Here is a 21,792-nt window from a genome sequence, read left to right on the forward strand (position 1 = left end):
GACCTCTGGATGACATTGATAACAAAGTAATTAGAGTTGTTTTATACTGAGATATAAATGAAGGGTTCTAGTTTCCGTATATACTTATTGGAATGCTACTTTTGTTGTGTACTTCACATGTATTTTGCTTTACACTAGGAAAAAATAATCATTTAAAGTTCTTTTAAAAGTAAAATAGTCACTTTTACTTCTCTTTTCTTGTAAGTCTTTGTTAACATTGTTAATGCCTGGCAATAGATCATACCCCAAACTCTAGCCTGTTAACATAAGCTCAAAAGTTATTTCTTTTCCTCTCAAAGACACTGATTGGATCTCTAAAGGAGGATTTTCCATTCTTTAGTTTCCTAGTCCTTACAGCTTGTGTACACTACATCTAACAGTTTTAGTAGCATTTGGCTAATCTTTCCAATTCTTTAGCCAAGAATGATTATCAGGTTAAATTTATGTGTTTTAGCCAAATTCCCCATCTTTTGGCAGATCCTGAAAATTGTTCTGAAGTATGTCACCTTTTCGGCCCAGTTGGAATACTTGTATAAAAAATCCTTAAGGATTTTCACCAAAAATACAGATTCTTAGTTTTTTGAAACCCAACTGTGTTGGTACTATTATCATAGGCTTATCACTGACGTTTTAAATTATATATAAAGCTGGTTTTTAAAATTTACTTTAACTCTCTTAAATATGTAATAAGTATATACTTGGTCACTCCTATCATTCAACGATCATGCCATTGCCTCAATACTTCTATGCTTGAAATTCTCCAATGATTTTTCCATTGCCTGATGACTAATTTCTGAAATTCATCTTTGCTTTCATAGGTCTTTGTGATTTCATTATGTCCTGCTTCCTCGTTTATGTCTTTGGTATTGCATGTCATTGGGCTAGGTGACCACAGTGGTATCTTTCTAATGCTAAAGTGATATTCCATCTCCCTAGAATAGAATTAAGGATCAGGATTGATGGCAAAATGATAATTGAATTTTTAGCTACTTGATATAACTTCAATCTTACTATATATGAAAGGTTCCATCTAAGGTGCCTAGAAACTTATACTGATAATATTGAGCTACTGTCTCAATCCTCTGAGGGACATTGGAACCCTGGTGTGTTACTGGAAAACTGTACACCCTTAATTGCTCATAATTTCAAAAAAGGAGAGTTTATGTTAATCTCTGGCATACTCATAACTGGATGTTTTGGGAATATTTTATAAAATAGAAATACCACCGGAGGTCTTCAGAGTTTCAACATGAACAAGTATATTACATATGTCAGATTACACCTCATTCTGTTTTTCCATTTGTTAAAATTATGTGCTTGATAGAGATGCCTAATTTTTCTGAAGATAATCACACATCCCTTCATTTATTACAAAATTCTTTTCTAAATTTTAATCCGGATAAGGTCATATTACTATTAATGATAAAGTTGGAGTTAGAATATGTTTAGACTCCTGGCTCAGTGATCTTTCCTCAATCTCACGCTTGTCATTGCCCCTGAATACTGGGGTGGTTTTCACAGATGTCTACAACTTCTTTGAAACTCCTCCCATCAAAAGGTGAAAAATGTACCCAAGTAATTGGATCATCCAACTGAGGAGATTTCCAGGTAGGGTGCTTGGGTGCTGCCCAGCTTCTTCTAATTGCTTAATAGTAAAATATGTGCAAGGGAGAGAAAAGTTAAAGAAAGCATTGTTAAATATAAAGGGGCCTGGGCTTGCTGGGTTCAAAAATAAAATGGATTCTTATTCCCAGACTCTCCAGATTGCAAAAGATGCTATAATTAAATAACAGCTTCCAGGGAAAGATCAAATCTAGGGCACTCTCAGAAAAACATGGTCTAAAGATAAAACCAAAGATGTAACTGTAAAACCCTTTGTTAAGACCTCAGAAAGATTTAAGGTGGTGTCATATAGATGCTTTCAAATAGACAAAAGGCCCTTTAAGAATCTTGAGAGAACTGTCTCCACAGTAGCATTCCAGGGAACCCTAAAGTAGAGCAGAACTCATCTTGAAGAGATTTTTTGAGGGGGTGGGTGGCTTTTGTCTAGGAATTTTTTTTTTAATTGTATCAGCTTGAACTAAAAAAGAAAAAGACATTACAAAGTTAAAAGCGTCCTTTGGGCTCCAGAACTATTATGGGCAGTAAGAAGACTAAGGAAAATAATCAGCTACAAACAGCCAGCCATGTTTCATGTAAAAGGAAGGAAGACTTAAAGGGCGGAGCCAGGAACCAAGAGGGCAGCTCTAAGACCTTTGAGAACTATTCCAAGAAATTAGGACTAGCAGTGTGTGCCTGGCTAGAATTAGGCATTGCTATGGGTCAGTGACTGCTTTATACCTCCTGTTCTTCTATTTTTTTTGAATGGGTTTGTCTTTAATGATTATTCTATGTCTGTGCCACCATTGTATGAGGTGCCATCTGTCTGGGTATCAGATAACTTTTATTTAATTCAAGGTCTTTAAATTGAGAGAAACTACTCAAGGAGCTGTAGTCAAGTGACACACCCAAGAGTCTCATGTCACCTTGACCTGATATAAATGAGGAAATCCTGGACCTCAACCTTGAGCCCAGTGCTGTAGGGCTTTTAGGGAGGTCTTATGAGGAGACGAGGTATTTTTCGTGTTGAAGACATGTAAGTAATTTGTGGCTCACACAGAAAGGACTATGGTAGTTTTAAACATGTCCACACTCCTCTCACTAAAAAGAGGGAGATTGTTTCCTCTCCCCTGGAATATGGGCTGTTACTTTCTTCCAAAGAATGGAAGATGGCACCATTGACACCTCATGACTATGAAGCTCGGTTAGAAAAGGACCACAGTTTCTCTCAAGCTCTCTCTTGAGATGCTTGTCCTTGAAATCAGTCTCTGTGTCATGTGTCATGGGACAGGTGAGACCACATGGAGAGGTCACACTTAGGCATTCTGCCCAACAGTCCCAGCCAAAGACCCCGACGACAGCCAGACGATCCCCAGACTTGTGACTGCATAGGCCTTCATTTGACTCCAGTCTTCCAGCTGTTCCAGCTGCCATCAAAAAGGGCAGAGGCAGAGGCTTATCCAAATTACAGATTCAGGAACAAAATATATGCTGTTTCAATCAAAGTTTTAGGATGTTTGTAAACATAGCATCAGATAACTACAAAAGACATGAAAAGTTAAGTTTAATAGTAAAATATAAAGAAGTCTTTATATAGTAGTTCATGTAAAAAAACATATGGGCATTACATTAGTGCCAAGCACATTAGGAATAATTATGTACTGTAATCTTATTCACAGTTTTCTTGCTTCTCCAAAGGTTAGATCCTTGAGGGCATAGCTATGGTCTTATTCACCACAGATCCTCTGACACCAAATCATTCCTAGAACATCACAGCTGCATCTTAGACCAAAGAACTCTACTTTCAAGAGCTTACTTACATTCTACTGTGAGAGAAAGAATAAAAGAAAGAATGAAAGAATGAAAAAAAAAGAAAGGAGGGAGGGAGAGAGGAAGGAAGGAAAGAAGGAAGGAAGGGAGGAAGGGAAGAAGGGAGGAAGGGAGAAAGAAAGGGAGGGAGATCTACCTAATGATAAGTGCCATGAAAGCAATTACAAATGTTGACTTGATGAAGAATGGCTGGTTATATTAACATCACTGGTTCGTCTTCTCTAAAGCTCAAATTAAATAAAAAAGAAAAGTATGTGTAAGGAAAGATCACTGATAGTTATTAATTCTACCCTTGGACCAATAGCCACAGAACAATAGCAGATATCTTTGAGGTAAATCTCCAGGGAGTTCATGATTTCCAGAGGATGGGAATGGCACTCCTTCTATTTCAGCAAATCCCTCCTGTCCCTATGGTCAGTTTGAACACAGCCCACTGTAGATTAATCTCAGCTCTGACTTACTCCACATATCCTTTCCAGCTCACAGGAAAATGAGGAAACCATCAAAACTAGGAATCATCTAAAATTTGAAGCAGAGGGGCTTCCTTGGTGGCGCAGTGATTAAGAATCTGCCTGCCAATGCAGGGGACACGGGTTTGCGCCCTAGTCCAGGAAGATCCCACACGCCGTGGAGCAACTAAGCCCCTGTGCCACAACTACTGAGCCTGTGCTCTAGAGCCCGCGAGCCACAACTTCTGAAGCCTGTGTGCTTAGACCCCGTGCTCTGCAACAAGAGAAGCCACTGCAATGAGAAGCCCGCGCACTGCAACAGAGAGTAGGCCCTACTCGCTGTAACCAGAGAAAGCCCACACGCAGCAACAAGGACCCAGCCCAGCCAAAAATAAACAAACAAATAAATTTATTTTTAAAAATAAATAAAATTTGAAGCGGAGAAGGCACAGCCTGGACTAGACATTTGGTGGTAAGGAGCTAGTCCATGAGGCACTGAGCAGTCGCATCTGTTTTTCTAGAACTTCGAGCACACACAGCCTTTACTCATCTTGTACAGGGCGCAACTGGCAAAAGTCAGATTCACAGAGAGGAGGGGTAGCAGCCGCCACAGCAGTCCATCTACTCAAGGTGCAAAGAGGAGGCTTAATCTGAAGCGTGAATCGACAGAGGAATGTGGCTGTCATGAATAGTTAATTCAGTCACAGAATTTGTGAGTAAACTGCCGTGTCAGAAAAAAGTGGAGTCAATAAACCCACTTTATGGCTTGTCTGACCATCCTGAGAAGGGTTTATTAAACTATGAGGGCCACAGTCTAACAAATATATGGATACTTTGCTGAACATCAGAGAAGTATGCTTCAAAATACTGTCATATCAAGAGTAGTCAAAGACCTGGTCATGTTTAGACGTTCAGAAGAGGATTTTGGAGAAAGTTTGAAGGATAAAAATGTGCCTTAAAATAAGTTAAATATACTTATGAGCTATGGCAGGGGTCAGCAAACTATGGCCCTTGGGCCAAAACTGGCCTGCCATGTTTGTGTATATAAAGTTTTATTGGAACAAAGCCACATTCATTCACGTTGTGTATTGTCTATGGCTACTTCTGCCCTATAACAGCAGAGTTGAGTACTGCAGAGTTAGTCCCCTACATACAGAGTTAGTATGTAGACTAACAGCAGAGTTAGTCCCCTACATACAAACCTTCAAGTTGCAAACTTTCAAGGATTCGAACATGCATTCGCGTGTCCAATCACGTAAGTTGGTTCACGTGTCTGAAGTACATTGTCACGTGCATGCCTTCTCTACAAGTGATTGTGCTTTTGTGTACTTTACCGTACAGTACTATGTAAAGTACGGTAGTACAGTACCTTTATTTCAAGACCAGAATGTCTGGAAGCAAGTGTAAAAGCAGCGGTGATGTAGCTGGTACTGCTAAGAAGCACCAAGTGATACCAATGGAAACAAGTGAAAATAATTGAGAGAGCAGAGCGAGGCAAAAGATGGTAGGCGTTGCTTGTTCTTATAACATGAATCGTTCAACCACTGGCATGATTCTAAAGAATAAGGTCAAGATCATGGAACGTGAAGTCTGTTGTGCCGACGATTCGACAATAATATTGAAGAAGTGTGGAAAAGTGATGGAGGAAATGGAGAGAGAAACTTCTCAGTGTCTGGATGCAGGAGCAGCATGTGTCGAGGTGCTCAGTTTAATGCTGATTCAAGAGAAAGCTAAGAGGCTTTATGAAAGCTTGAAGAAGAAACACGGCAAAGAATCAGAGGGCGCATCGTTTAATGCCAGCCATGGCTGGTTTCATCGGTTCAAGGCTAGAGCCAACAACCTTCACAACGTAAAAAGTAAGTGGCGAGCCAGTGAGTGCAGATACAGTAGCTGCCCGGGAATTTCCTGAAACGCTTCGAGAAATTACTGATGAAGGTGCGTATTTTACCCAAGCAGGTTTTTAATGTGGATGAGACAGGACTGTACTGGAAGAGGATGGCAGACCGAAGTTACATCAGTAAGGAAGAAAAGATGCCAGGCTATAATGCAACCAAGGATAGGCTAACTCTGTTGTTTGGTGGCAATGCTTCTGGCGAGGTGAAGCTGAAACCTCTCTTAGTTCATCATTCAGAGAACCCAAGAGCTCTCAAAAACATAGCCAATGGCTCTCTTCCTGTTGTATGAAAGAGTAACCCCAAAGCCTGGGTTACACAGGCCACTTTCCAAGACAGGGTTTTCCACCACTTTATCCCGGAGATAGAGAAATATTGCTTCAAGAAGGACATCCCATTCAACATTCTTTTGCTGCTCAACAATGCTCTGGGCCACCCGCCATCCATGGATGACTTTCATCCCAACATCAAAGTAGTGCATCTGCCACTGAATACCAAGTCACTCATCCAGGGACCAGGGAGTTACAGCGACTTTCAAGAAATATTATTTATGTCACACCGTTCGTCAGGTAGTAAAGGCAAGTGATGAATCAGGAACAACCTTTCGACAACTTTAGAAGGAGTATACCATCTACGAGGCCATAAAAAACGTTGACTTTGCTTGGTGTGAGGTTACAGCTGTCACCATGAATGGAGTTTGGAAGAACCTTTGCCCACAGTTTGTTCACGATTTTTGTGGATTTGAGAAGGTGGATGAGGAGTCCAAAGAGGTCTTCAGGAACTTAGTGACCCTCAGTGAAAAGCTGGAGGTAGATCTGCAAGAGGAGGACTTCACTGAACTCCTATTAGAGTACAGTACTATACAGCCGATTGCGTTAGTTGGGTACCTAGGCTAACTTTGTTGGACTTACGAACAATTTGGACTTAATGAACGTGCTCTCAGAATGGAACGCGTTCATATGTAGGGGACTTACTGCAAGGCCTAAAATATTTACTATCTGACCCTTTAGAGGGAAAAAAAATCATCTGTGAGCTAGAGAGATTTAAGTGTAAACCTAGAACAAATGGATGAAAAATATCTTAAGGTGAAATTTTTGCCAAATAAAACAAGCTTTCTAGTAGTTAGGGCCACCTTAATATGAAATGAGCTGCCACATATAAAAGGGAGTTTTACATAACAAAATGTATTTAAGACTCAGCTAGATGAGGTGTAGAGTATTCATATGCTGACAGATCTATATCACCTTCAAATTCTGCTCCATCTCTTCCTATAGTCAGTTATTTACCAAGTCTTTTAATGATTCTCTCAAAGTTCTTGCACATCCGTTTCTTTCTACCTCCACACTTGATCTTATTTACCAGGTGTTTCTCCACCTCACCCAACAATTTCTATTCTAATCAGTGTCCTTGCCTCTGATGTCTCCCATTTGAATCTCTCCTACAAATTATGTTTTAGTCTAATTTTCCTATGTAGTACTTTGCTTTTGAAACCCCTCTACATCCTTAAGAATCATCCTTGGTTTTGCCTTTTGCCTGTAGGTTAACATGCAAAATTCTTAGACTGCTATTCAATTCTGTTCAACGTTTGGCTCTTACCGGTTTCTGAACTTTGTCACCTACACTCTTCTCCATGGATACTGAGCGCAAGTGAAATGAAGAAATTAATTGTTCCCAAATATTTTGTAGGTGTTTATGCCTTGAGCTTTTAAATATTTTTACAGCGGTTTGATTTCAAACTTCTCCACAAATTACCTCTGAATCCTTATAGTTCTTTCTTCAGCATAAATTTGGCCCTTAGCATATATGATATTTGTGTGGTCCTTTACTTTGGATGTGCTCACCTCAGATGGCATTTCTTAGTCCTATTTTTAGAATGGAGGTTCTTGGTCCTATTGATTCGGCACATGAAATAGGGGTTCATTAGCATATGCTATTTCATGTTCCCTGTGTCTCGAGTGGTCCCTATCCATAGAAGCTACATGGTACATGTTCATAGATGATGACAGAGTACTTTTTTTTTTAAAAAAGGCACCAAATATAAAATATTTTTTGTGGGGTTTTGTCCCTTCTCCAACCCTGTGGAAAACTTTACTAGATAAGGTAGTTAAGAATTAGACTCCCCCCCTTATTTTCCCAGCTGCAATGTTCATTAATTGCATGACTGTGGGCAATTAGTTTAGCCTCTTCACGCCTGTGTCTTGCCATTTGTAAAACAGAAATAATAATACGTAGCTTATGGGGATATTGTGAAGCACAATTAATGTTTATAAAGTGCTTTTTAGCAACTTCAGTGTCATAAAAATGTAAAGTAGCCTTAATTTAAAATTTTAAAATATGTATGCATAATGATTCATTTAATAAACACAGAAAGAACTGTTTATATGAATTTACATGTATGAATCTGGATTGCAATATTAACAATTTGTTTTAACTTGGAAATAGACTTTGCTCATTTCTGACATTTTGTATTTGCATTTTGATATCTCCTCCTAACAGTGAATACTTATGTGATTCATGTGGGTCAGTGGTTCTCCACCATGGCTGCACATTAGTGCGTGCTGATGACCAGACTTCACCAAATTAAATAAACTGTCTGGGGATGGGTAGCCTAGGTATGGGTAGTTTTAAAAAACATCTCAGGTGATTCTAACGTGCAGCCAAGATTGAGAATGGCTAATGTCTGTCTCAATGTGTATGTACATTATCATAAGACTGCTTGATGAAAATATTCATCTATAACGTATTTAAATATATTTTGATTGACATTTTGAACTGCATGATGAATTTATACTGAAAGAGCTCAAAATTACCTTTTGGCAATAATATTCAAGGAATCTCTGATGCCCTTTTTGAATTTGTCAGATGGAATAGCATAGACCCACACGAGTAATCCTCAACAATTACTTATTGAAGGAATGGGGTGGTTACTCTTGCTTTCACATACTTATATTTGTCTGATTGTACACAGATATATGCTGGAGCAGAATGTGTATGTAAAATCATATGTCATAAGGCATACAATACACCTCACAATTATACTGGTTTTACATGAAAATTATTTTATAAATCACCTTTTGCATTTCTTAAATGCAAATTGATCTTTAGTCACCACTAGGTTAATTGCTATACCTCTTCTTTCAGTGCTATCAGTATATGATGAAGGAATGCATTTTCTTGTAAAAGAAGGTTTTGAAAATATAATTAGACAGGTAAAACTTATAAATAATTATATTTATGTATGACAAATCTACTATTTTATTGTTAGGTCTGATATTTCATTTTCAAGTAGATTTTAGAAAGTTGGCTTTAGGCTTTATTTTTACATGAACTTAAGTAGAGAGATATAGGTATAGGTGTATGCACGTGCGTCTGTTTGTAAATAAAATAGACCTTTGAAAGTCTGTGACTTTTTCCAGTTAATGAATTCTAAGAATTCTTCTCACAATTCTTTAATGCATAAAGAGGTCAAGAATCCAACTAGAATATGGCCATGTTTAAATCAGCTACTAGCTTTTCAAATTACTTTTCAAAGTGGAGAGAAATTTGAATTCTGCTTATGAAAAATGCAGCTCTTGTTCATCCTGGGGTAAGCACATTGATTTTGAGTGCTTCAGTTGCCCTTTTGCTCCAAAGGAAGGAAAACTTAACTTTCTACTTTTGATGGCACTATATTATCTCTTTTCTTTAGTATTTTTTCTTAATAGATGATTTGAAACTTCAAAGTTTCTGGCCAGAAGTGTACAGTATTTTAATAAAATACTTTCTGAATGATCTCAGATCATGCTCACAGTTCCTAATTATTCATGGTGACATTTAAAACCAATCCACTTGCAGTTGATAGGGGTAGCATTATATTGTGATGTTCAGAGACGATATTTTTCCCCCTTTGTTACATTCTGTTAACAACCTGTCCAGTACAGCATAATTTTTGCTTTGATACCAATTAAGCAAATTGCAATACAGCCATAATCCAATTGCTGATGAATGATGTGAAACCATAGTTTATCATAATACAGTGATATAAAACACAACAAAAAAGAACAAATGGGCTGAGACGGTATGGATAATATTTGCTGAACTATTTACATGATTAATGCTCTTATAATGTTTGCATTCTCATTGTCATATATCATCTGTATGTTTTTAGTTTTATTTTTTTTCTGAACAAGACAACTTTGATATTGTAAAATGAAAAGCAAAGTATTGCAAAGAACAATTACGCTGGAATAATAAAACAGTATCTGAGTATTGCCTACGTAACAAGCATATCACTCCTAAAATATTTTAATTCTAACTTAATTTAGGTCCAGTGACACTGTTAATAGTGGTGGAATTTTCTTTCTTTGGAATAACAGAAACTCACTTTATATTTTCTTTCACTAAGTAACTGGACTTATTTCAAATATAACCAGTAATACTATGTTATACTAATACTAATGAAATAGTTCATTAAATATTACTAATAATGGTATCCTTAATTTAAAAACTAATTATATCTTCTTAACTGTATTGTATTATTAAAAATAAAAAAGGAACTTTTTGAAACAATCACAAATAGGAGTTTGATTCATTAAGCTACGGGTGTGAGCTGACTTTTTTTTTTTTTTAAACTCCTGATCAGCCCCAACAGAAAGCTGTCAATGGTCTGTTTTTTCCCTACAACTGTTCAGGAGTTTATTGTGATCTAGCATTCTTGGAAAGTTAACTCAAGTTACAAATTTTCTCTGTGACAGTTACTTACTTAGAATTTACTGTCAGGAATTAATAATGGGTGAAGTAGGTTCTAAGACCTCTAATGTGCCTGTTGTAGGCTACTGAATTTATATATTTTTTATTGTATTACTTATAATTTTGTTCATTCCTCTATCACATTGCAGGTAGTTCTTGAATCCCATGTTATGCAAAACCATATACGTTTCTGAATGTCATAACATTTTGCAGAGGTGAATTGGCGACATATTTATGCACAAAAGCAGGTATTATTTTTTTAATTGATCTCAAATATAGCAAATGTCATATATATTTGCTGTGACTAAAGCTTTCAGTCCCACTGTGTTTTGAGACTCAGAAATGTTTCTGGACTTATAAGCATCTTTTTTCCCTCTTTTTCTTTCTTGCTCTTCTTGATGATTTTTGATACCCTTGGAACAAGAAATCTGTTTAGTGTTAGAATGTAAATCCCTTTCCAAACAACACTCGGAAAGAAGGCAAGATTTGCTCCCTGGAAAGTAAGCATTACTCACTTCAGGCCAAGGAAATGACAGTTATGGAAAAGGCAGGCTGGAAACAACATAGATTTGGCTATATTTCCTCCCCACAAATGCAGTGCTTCATAAATACGGAGGACTGACAATGTCGAGAAACCCCTCATGTTATAGGATGCTACATGGCTTTGGCCTGCTGAGAGACAATAGCAGCAGGAACAATCTGGCATTGAGCAACCAGAAATGAGTGGTTCTTTATGAGCAAAGGCATTGACCATGATTCAAAAATGCAGAGATGCAGACTGTGCCAGGTTCCTCAGAGAGTAGCTATGGCTCTGAACCCAAGGATAATATTTCCCTGTGCACTACATGGAATGGACCACTGGACCCTTCAGCCAGGCCTCAAGCATACCTATGATCAATTCTTTTAAAAAGGGAATTGTTAACTGTTAATATTGGGGACTAAACCCACAGTTACAGAGTCTTGGCATGTTCGAGACTGACACTGGCAGATCAAGATTAGAACTCAGGCATGCTTAACTTAGAAATGTTTTTTTAAATGCATGTCAGTCATGCAATGCTATAAACAGAGGTTTCTTTATGTGACATGTACTTGTGATTTTTTTAACATAGAATAAAGACAACATTATCCTTGAACAATAACTCAACAAATAGTTATTGCGTACATACTATGTACCAAGAATTAAATACTTCCTGGATTTGGGGAATGAACAAGAAGTAACCTAGTTTTTAGATACTATCCTATTACTTTTCCCAAATCTACTTCAGATCTACTTTTTTCTTTTGGGGTTTCTGGTTCCTGCACGACGCAATGAGATAGTTAAACTAGACAGTTTCTAAGGGAAATTTTCAGGTAAAAATTCTGTAGTTCTATTCTGTTTAGAACTATTCACTGTATAACGACGCCCTTATTTATATTGTGTGTAATTTTATGTTTTTCAGGTGTCAGGTTTGCTTGAAATATATAAAATCTCCCTTTTAAAGGATTGATTGTAGCAATCTTTGGTGAGATTGTGGGCAGTAGAATATAAACATTTGGTGTGCATTTGGAGAGACATTAGATTCTTATGTGTCAGTCTGTCTCTAACTATATCCTCTATAGAGATTAAATTGTAGCTTGTCAGATTTCCAAGGTCAGGTGTTGAAAACATAACAGGAAGAATTCCAAATCGTCAGTCTTATCCAAAATGGACTTGTCTGCAATATCTACACACACACACAAAAGTAAACAAAAGGAAACTTTTTTTGGTAATATTTAGTTACAACATTAACTATGCACATCATTAAAATATTTAATGTTTTAGGTTTTATATAATAAACAACAAATATACAGAGATGGATAGAACTAGAATAAGTGTTAGTGATAAATTAACAAAGAATAAAGGAGAAGATAAGAATATTATTTAGCAAACATCAGCATGATTACTGAGCACGTGGACTAAATATTTATTCAATTTGGTTGGGACTTTTCAAATTATACATGAGTTTGAGGTTGTTTTTTGTTCATACTGGATTGGCCAAAAGTTCATTCGGGTTTTCTGTAGCATCGTACAGAAAAACCCGAACAAACGTTTTGGCCAACTGATATTATATGTTCAGTATGCTTGTATTTAGTAAATGCTAATTGCAATAAATTAAGACAAATAAAAACGGTCAATTTATAAATTGTAAATGCTCTATGAGCCCACCTAGCATCTCTATCTAGATATGATGAAATGATAACCTTCCAAAGGATATAACTAACCTTGGCACATCACTGAGGATCCTAATTTAGTGGGTAAAGAGCAGAAATAAGAAGGTACTCTTCATTTATTCAGTAACAGTCATTGGGGCTTCCCTGGTGGCGCAGTGGTTGAGAGTCCGCCTGCTGATGCAGGGAACATGGGTTCGTGCCCTGGTCCGGGAAGATCCCACGTGCCGTGGAGCGGCTGGGCCCGTGAGCCACGGCCGCTGAGCCTGCGCATCCGGAGCCTGTGCTCCGCAACGGGAGAGGCCACAACAGTGAGAGGCCCACGTACGGGGGGGAAAAACAAAAAACAAACAAAAAAAACAGTCATTGAGCCCTTTGTATATGTTAAGCACTATTCTAGGCCTGGAGGTAGAGCAGTGTACCAGGTTCCTGCCCTTGTGGAGCTTACACTCTAATTAGTGGAGGAAGGGAAGCAGGTGATAATTAGACCAAAACCAGGATGTAAAGAAGAAAATATATTTTATCGATGAGTGTTATACAGAGAAATAAAATAAGGTGATGAACTGGATTGAAAAAGAGGCCTACTTAAGATCAAGGGGTCAGGGAAATTCTTTACAAGGAAATGAAGATTAAGCTGAGATCTAATGAAAAGAAGAGGCTGAAGAAAGGGCATTCAGGGGATGCAAAAATCAGGATGTAGAGTATCTCAGGGAAAAAAAACAACAACTAGTAAATATACCCCAGGGTAGAAACAAGCTTTTCATATTCCAAGAACAGAAATGCCTGGGGTTTAAGAGACAAGGGCATAGGGGTGTGAGATGAAGACAGAGGAACATGGGCATAGCTTATACTGGGATTGAACGATTGGTAAAAATAATTCATTATTCTAATGACCACTGTTACCAAGAAAGGGTTTAATGCAGGGGGAACTAGAAAAGCCTGTTATATGAAGATAATTGGCTCTCGGGTGTGGGTTTGGGGATGGTGTGGGGTGTGGGCTACTTCAGGAAGCCAGAGTGGAAGAAAGGTGAGCAGCTAGGAGATGATGGTGATTTACACATAGATCTTTTAGAGGAAGGAATTGAAGAGTGGGATTTGGGATACGATTTGGAGATGAGTACCAGTCTTGACCTTCCTCATTGATTGAATGAGTGGAGTGAGGTCAAGAGGAACCAAAGAAAGCTAAGCTGTGTCTTAAACTATATGATTTTCCATGCTCTCTACAAACAGCTTTTGTGGGTCACACCATTTCTGTTATAGCTCATAAATATGTTCACTTCATCTATTCACTTACTCTATTTTTCTTTCTGAACTTAACCTTGTAATGCTTGTTGACATTTGAACTATGGCTATATACCCTGTCAAAACGTTCTCTATTATGTTCCTACTGAGCTCTGCATAGGGAATAAGCTCATTTAGTTCTCTAAGGAAACACACTATTTTGGAGGGAAAGCACTGATTTATTGACTGAATTAAAACAGGAAGGCCATTATCCTAGGAAACAGCATTTTAATCTATACCTCCTGAATTTCTCCCTTTTAGTTATCTCTAGGGGAAATAAAAGGAAAAACTCAAACCTAGGATAAAGAGAATAGCAGAAAAGGTCATTTTTGCTCACTATGGTATATTACAAAATACATTGTGGACAAAATGGGAAACAAATGAAAATGTAAATGCTGTATATATTTTATGAAACATACTGTGTAATGAATTGATCGTTTATGTTAAACTATAGAATTGGAAAGGGAAATAAAGAGCAACCATGTGCAATATCTCTCAGGTAGAAAGAATGAGTTTACAGGCAAGATTTCTGAATAATATTCAGTGCTTCGTATAAGCATAAAGAGGTGACATTATTTTTCAACCATTGACACTAATGGAGTAATTTTCATGATTCCTGCTCATGGCTAGAACATTGAATATGAGAGGCAAGAACTGCTCTCTTTTACCACATACAACTTAAGTCATTTTGTTAGAGGCTTTCTGCCTTCAGATATCACATTTATTAGCTAGCTCATTTCAGAGTGTCTTTGAATATTAGAGGTGACTAGAGAAATTTAATTAGTGGCACCCATCTGCATTAAAAATAATTTATGATAAGTATTCCATGTAAAGTATTTATACACTTGATTATTTAAAAGAAACTAGATAGCAAAGAAAGTAAGCTAAAGTGACAGAAGATAACTAAAGTGATAGGAAAAAAACGATATCTGATATTATAATGGAAATCAATGTGGAAATTTCTACCTTTTTCAAAGACCTTTTCACATGTCAATTTTTAAAAACATTTAATGGGGGGGAGGGATAACTCGACACATGTACACACTACTATATATAAAATAGATAACTAGTAAGAACCTACTGTATAGCCCAGAGAACTCTACTCAGTACTCTGCAATGGCCTATCTGGGAAAAGAAGCTAAAAAAGAGTGGTATATGCATATGTATAACAGTTTCACTTTGCTGTACACCTGAAACTAACACAACATTGTAAATTATACCCCAATAAAATTTTTAAAAATACATTTAATGGGAAAACATGATGTACTTGTACTTCTATGACAATTGTTTGGTATTGTTATGCTAATCATTTGTAGGTTGGCAGTACTCCTCCATATAGATTTTATTAAAAACAGGGCATCATGTTACCTGTGTTCTTTCCCATAGCTTTATTATACTACACAACAGTTCTCCACTATAATACAGAATAATATGTGTTATTTAATTTTCCTGACCTTCTTAGCTCTTAATCCCTAAAGGATATGATAATGGTTTCCATGAGGTACCTGCCCATGAGCCTTACATTGAGAAAAATCTGGACATTGATACAGTCCTTCTGAGGGTCTCTCTCTAAGCCAGAAGTTAATCACATTATTTCAACATTCTGTTGTACTCATTCTCTTAGCAAATTTGGACAAAAGCCTCTCTCAGTGAAGTCTTTATTGAGACCACAGTTTAAATTAAAAACCTGAAGTTTTTCTTCATAAATTACATGAGACGCAAATTTTTCATAGTATTGGAGGACTTTCATTTAGAGATATGTTTCAATATTATCAATTTCTACAATATATAACTTGTATCTGTTATCTTCATTGTATGTTGCAAAGTAAAAAGTCATGTTCAAACTGCTTCGCTGTTGCTGAGAAAGCCGTCATTTACTAATCAATAATGGTCTGGGATTATGAGGGTTTTTTCTTATTTATGTATGTATTATTTAAAATCACCATTATTTCATGATTGTAAGAATGTGTTAGCTGTCTATTTCATAACAATTTTTCAGGAAACAATAAAATGCTATCCCATTCATTGTGCACATCAACTGTGAAAGGTTCCCAATCCCAAACACTTTAAAATGTTATTAAAAGAAGTAGGAACCTCTTGGAATTTAGGAAATAGAGTAACTTAAATCCATTACCACTTTTATTCACAAATACCACTAACTTTATGTTTGAGAGCAAAGATCAGGAAAAAATGATTTCATCTAATTATACTTACTAATTTATGCTAATAGCAGAATCTTTAAAATGCTGTAGTTAGTATCAAATAATGAGATTGAGTAATGCGGTGTCTAAAATGCTTTTTCAGAAAAGTTATTATAATTCTGGACAATCTGGTTTTAGTTGGAGAAAAGCTTCCTGCTCTTTGGGAAAGTAAGGACCAACCCAAGCGCGTCAGGTAAGGGAGCAATGGTAGCTGTGGTCCCTAACGATGGCTTGACAAGAACATTACAGAGGGGACAAACAGATCCTCCTTGGACTAATTATGATAATCATTGCTGCCATTTATTAAGCATGTACTTTGTGTGATGTGTTCTGTGATTCCTCTGATATATCATCCAAGCTCTATCACCTTTCATCCTGACTCTTCCAATAGTCTCCTGACTGATCTTCCTGTTCTAAACTTGCCTTCCAGTAGCTTATTCTTCTCATTGCAGTCACAAACATGATCTTTTTAAAGGCAAAATTCAGATCATGCTACTTCTTAAAACCCTTCAGCAACTTCTCACAGCCCTCAAGATAAGTTTAACCTTTTTACAATGACCTGCAAGGCTCTATGTCATCCGGCCCATGCATCTCTCTCTGACCCCATTCTGTACCACTCTTCCTACACACAATGGCTTTCCAGTATTCAGATGCCACTGTGTGTCAGCCCAGACCCTTTGCTTTTGTTCTCTCTGCCTATGCAGTCCTTCCCGTGGCTTTTTGGGTGGGCATCTCCTTCTCATTCTTCATGCTTCAATTGATATTTCACATTCCAAAGTAAAGCAAGTCCAGTCCTTCTTTCCATGGAATCAGAGATTTTGTCAGTCTTGTTCATCACTGAATCCATACCTTAAGTATAACTAGCACATGGAGGCACCTAACCATGAGCACAGTGGGGAGAGTTTAGAGTTCATGCTGGGTTTATATTCCAACAGAGTAACAGACTTGCAAAGCATGTGATTTTGGGAAAGTCACTTAACTGGCCTGTTCCTCAGTTTCCTCATCTGTGAAATTGGGCTGATATTAATAATTTTTATCTTACAGGGTTGTTGTAAGAATTAAATGAGATAATTTACACAAAATGTTTAAAACAGGGACTTCCCTGGTGGCACAGTGTTTAAGAATCCGCCTGCCAATGCATGAGACACAGGTTTGAGCCCTGATCCAGGAAGATCCCACATGCCGCGGAGCAACTAAGCCCGTGCGCCACAACTACTGAGCCTGCGCTCTAGAGCCCGTGCTCTGCAACCAAGAGAAGCCACCACAGTGAGAGAAGCCCATGCACCACAACGAAGCGTAGCCCCCGCTCACCGCAACTAGAGAAAGCCCGCGTGCAGCAACGAAGACCCAACGCAGCCAAAAATAAATAAATAAATTTATTTTTAAAAAGGTTAAAACAGTGCTTTGCATGCACTATGTAACCATTAATGATAACTATATTTATTTGTTATAAATTTTCCTCTAATCCAGCAATTCTGAGAGTGTCGTTTCCAGACTAGCAGCATCAATATCATTTCGGAATTTCTTGAAAACGAAAATTCTACTACCCTGCCCCCAACACTGAGTCAGAAACTCTGGGAATGAGGGGTAAGCAAGCTGTAGTTTAACAAGCACTGCAGGTGAGTCTGGTGCTTGCTTACGTTTGCTGTCATCCATGCACTTCTCAAAAGACTGCTGGGAGGATTAAGTAGATCTATGAAGACGCTTAACATGATACCTCATTAATGGTAAATTGGCAACAAAATGCAGCTGTTATTCTTATAATATGATAGGTTTTTTTCCCCAAATCTAGAGAATCTGTAATTAAAGGACAACGGTTTTGTCTATATTTTTAAATTCTAAATCTTCAGTTCCTGGAAGATTGTCTACCACATGTTAGCTGAGTAAGTGATTAAATGATGAATGAATGCCCAGTGAGATGCTGCCTAGGGGCAAAACATACCAAACCTTGTTTCTTTGTGTATCTTAGCAATAGCTCTCCTAATTTTTCTTATTAGGATTTAGAGGGCAGGTGGGTAAATTTGCATAAGATTTCTCAAGTTCTCTCGGGAAGGAATAAACTCCAATTCTTATCACCAGGATTCAGAGTAAGGAAGACATTTGCGGAACAGACAAGGTTGTCAAAAGCAAGGCTAAATGGCAGGGTGGAAGAGGTACCTGAAATAAACCTAATCTATTGAGCATCCCTTGATGAAAGGATCTAAGTGTTTGTGTCCTGTCATGATTTGTGGCAGGCATTGAAAGCTTTCCTAAACTCACTTACTCTAGTGCACTGTTTGAGCTTGGAAAACTGTGACTTTACTAATTACAAAAGCTACAACTTCAGAACTCAAGATTGAGGCTCCTGGGTAGCCAGGGCATTGCAGGAAATGAGGATTCTCAGTAGATAACTAAGAGCCTTAAAGATGTTGTACTAATACTCCCAAGAGTCATAAATTCTGTTGGCGCTCACATCCAAACTTAACTTTTTCATATTTAAAAGCCCAGGATCTTTCTAAAACATCGCATTGTCAGAGAATACAAGAAGGCTTCAGGAACAGTGTATAGAATTCTTGCTTATACTTTTCAAATACCGTAGTTTATTTAAAAGATCTATGGGTAAAGGAAGATAAGTTCAAAGGTGCGTTTGATGCTCTGTGTCGGGAACTTGAAACTTCCATACAGGGCTAGAGCACCTGCACAGCCAGTAGCCTGGGACCCATGCAGGTCACTCAGGGTGAAACGTCCCCTGCTGTGAATATAGAACTGCTTGACCTCCCTGCCAGTATGGATAACCAGTCCTCTTCCTAGGTTCAGATGGCTCTTCACTCAGCTTATCCTTTCCTTGAATAAAAGTCATGAATATGGTCCAGAGCAACAGCCTCACTTAGCATTCTTGCTGGCATCAAGCTCAGCATACCGACAGTATAAGTTTAATAATGCAGAATTGTTTCTTTCGTTGCCTGTAGCAAGCAGTTTCTTCATTTGAAATATCCCAGTATGCAATTTCTATTAGGGACTACATTTTAAAATCTTAGCACAGCCTTCTAGAAATTACTCCAGAAACCAGCTTTAATGATCTTCAGTAACAAGTCTACCCTGAAAACTGAGAAAATACTGGCACATGGAATTGAGGCAACTGGGGGCAGGTGGGGAGTGGGTGTCTGGTTAGATTGGGGGTTATGAAAATAGAGGGAGTTTCAACCCAAATGCTTTAATGATTTCAACTCATGTCCTTCTCTTGAGTTGAGAATATCTCAATTCTTTCTCCACGAAGAGTGGTCTGGGGACCAGTCCAGCAGCTTGGCATCACCTGGGAGCTTGTTGCAGAATCTTAGACCCCACCCCAGACCAATTGAAATAGAATATTTAATTTAACAAGATTCCCAGGTGGTTATACACACATAAGAATTTGAGAGGCTCTGTTCTAGGCCAGCATTTCTCACTGTTAGTGCACAAGAGAATCACCTGGGGAACTTTCCAAATTCCTATGCCCAGGCCCACTCTAGACTGATTAAATTAAAATCTCCAGATGGGCCCCCTGACATCTTTTTTTCCTTAAAGCATGCCAGATGATCTTGATGATTTCAATATGTGGCCAAGACTAAGAACCACTTTTTCTGGAGTAAAAAGAATTCCTCCAGTTTTTATATTATTTATACAGTTTTTGTGATGTACATGATCTATTTGTGACAAGAGAAACATTACTCGTTATTTCAGAATCTTGTTATTACAAAATGAATTATATAAGATATACTTATATATCCTGTTATACTTACTTTATATAAACTGTACCTTTATACTTTTATTTTTCTATAAAAACAAAAATTAAAATAAAGCAAAAATGTATATTTCAGCAAATGTTCATGCTCTCAACTACATTCTTGTGTGTTGTTTGTACAGAAATATGTTTAATGACTAAAAAGTTGATCATTGCTATTTTTCAACTAACCTCACTGTGTTCTTTCCACCTGGACTTGGCAGCTGTGGGCATTTTTTCACTCTAACTCCACTGCTGAATAGACACCCAGCTACAAAATGTTGAATAAAAATTTACTTACAACCATTGTAGCTCATTGAAGGGATGTAGCTTAGTTGCTAAAATGTCAGATGCAACCCCGTAAGTGAGCTGCTTTTAAAAATCTCCCCCGTAGGCTTACCTTCCCTTCTACCCAGCAATTGCATTAATAGGTGCTTTTAAAAGGTGGCTGGTTCTCTCAAGATGTTAGCTTCTTTTAAAATTCTTTTAATCAAGATCTGCCTCTAATGCTCTTCATTTACTCTCTTAAGTGAAAGTCTAACATGAAAGCCAATTCCAAGCCACTGTCGGGGGTGTGTGGAAATAAATGCTACAGGGACTGGACAGAAACAGCAACCCTGTACCTCCTCTTTGAAGTCTGGCCACCTGTGAGCTCCTATTGATCTTGGGCAGCCAGGCTTCAAAGGGATAAGGCTGCATTTCTCCCCCACCTGGCCACTGCATGTTATAACACTTTTGAGTCAGCAGGGGCTACTTTCAAGTGAAAATTTGGATTAAAATGCTAAATTGTGAGTGGTGAATAGCTCGTTAGGTAGCTTTTAAAACATAAATATGATTTGAGATCTGCTCAGCAGTATCTTCTCCACCTCCTTCCTTAGCCCTCTTGTCACACTCAGTATTTCAAAGGTCAGGCTTCTTTCAAATTAGCTTCTAAATCAGAATTTAACGAAGTCACTAACATGAAGGTGAATAGTTGATAGATCTAGAGCAATCAAGAAACTGAAAAGCCAAATTAGCTTCCCACCTACATCTATTGGCCTTGTAATGAAAAAGAAAAGTTGTTTGAAAAACTAAACTTTTTTTCTTTTTCTTTACTCTTGGCTGCAATCAGAATGGTGATTTATTTATAGATATAAAATTGAAGAGTCGCATGCTGTGATTCTACATATTTACTAAAGTATGTGTATTGAGACAGTTTCTAATGGCATGTTATAATCCTAAAGGATTCCCAGCTCCTTACCGGGTCTTTTTAGTATGTGAGAGTCAAAGGAGAGGAAAGAAAGCATAAAAAGAGAAGATTGTGGGCTTCCCTGGTGGCCCTGTGGTTGAGAGTCTGCCTGCCGATGCAGGGGACGCTGGTTCGTGCCCCGGTCCAGGAAGATCCCACATGCCGCGGAGCGGCTGGGCCCGTGAGCCATGGCCGCTGAGCCTGCGCATCCAGAGCCTGTTGCTCCGCAACGGGAGAGGCCACAACAGTGAGAATTCTTTGAGATTAATATATAATTTAAGAATATAAGACTACTATCTTACATCTATAGTGATAGCATTTTCCTTTAAAGTGGCCTATTCTGTTAACCATATTTTTCAATATGTTATCCACTAAGAAAATGCTAAGCTTTAGAGTTTTTATTTCCCATTTTAAGCCTCAGAAAACAAATGTCCTCATGTAAGTATGATTTGAAAGGATTTTTTTCCTGGATGCCATCCTCCAATGGCTTATCCAAGAAGGATGTGTGTCTAGTATAGTATCAGAGTTCCCCCACTTGGAGGTTCTCCCACTTGAAAGAGCCCAGATCAGGTTTGGGTAAAACCAGAATAACCCTGAAGATTTGGTCCAAATCAGTTGCTAGAAAAATGTCAGAAATGCAACAAAATCTATAATCTGG

This window comes from Phocoena sinus, chromosome 12, assembly GCF_008692025.1.
Source record: "Phocoena sinus isolate mPhoSin1 chromosome 12, mPhoSin1.pri, whole genome shotgun sequence".
Taxonomy (NCBI): domain Eukaryota; kingdom Metazoa; phylum Chordata; class Mammalia; order Artiodactyla; family Phocoenidae; genus Phocoena; species Phocoena sinus.